We start from the raw sequence: 432 nt of genomic DNA, 5'->3' as shown, positions 1-432 counted from the left end.
TGTCAAACATTGGATGGCTAAAAATTACTGACAGCTAAATGAAAACAAAACAGAGATTCTTTTAGCAGGTCTGAAGGCTTTGAGGCACCAGATTCACTCTTTGTTAACTCCCCTGTCGGTAAAACCCTGTGAGCATGTCAAAAACTTGGATGTGATTTTAGATGCTTTCAACTTTTAGAAGCACATATCTAATATCTCTCAGACTGATTTTTATCATCTTAGAAATATATCTAAAGTTAGAGCTTTCCTATCACAGTCAGATTCTGAAAAGTTGATTCATGCATTTATTTCCAGTCGACTAGATTACTGTAATGCACTTTTTGCTGGACTGGCAAAGAACTTAATACACTCCAGCTTATTCAGAATGCTGCAGACAGAGTATTAACTAAAACCAGAAGGTGTGAACACATCACTCCTGTTTTAACGTGTCTT

This window comes from Thunnus thynnus, chromosome 11 (assembly GCF_963924715.1).
Source record: "Thunnus thynnus chromosome 11, fThuThy2.1, whole genome shotgun sequence".
Classification (NCBI taxonomy): domain Eukaryota; kingdom Metazoa; phylum Chordata; class Actinopteri; order Scombriformes; family Scombridae; genus Thunnus; species Thunnus thynnus.
This window is presented reverse-complemented; position numbering follows the sequence as displayed.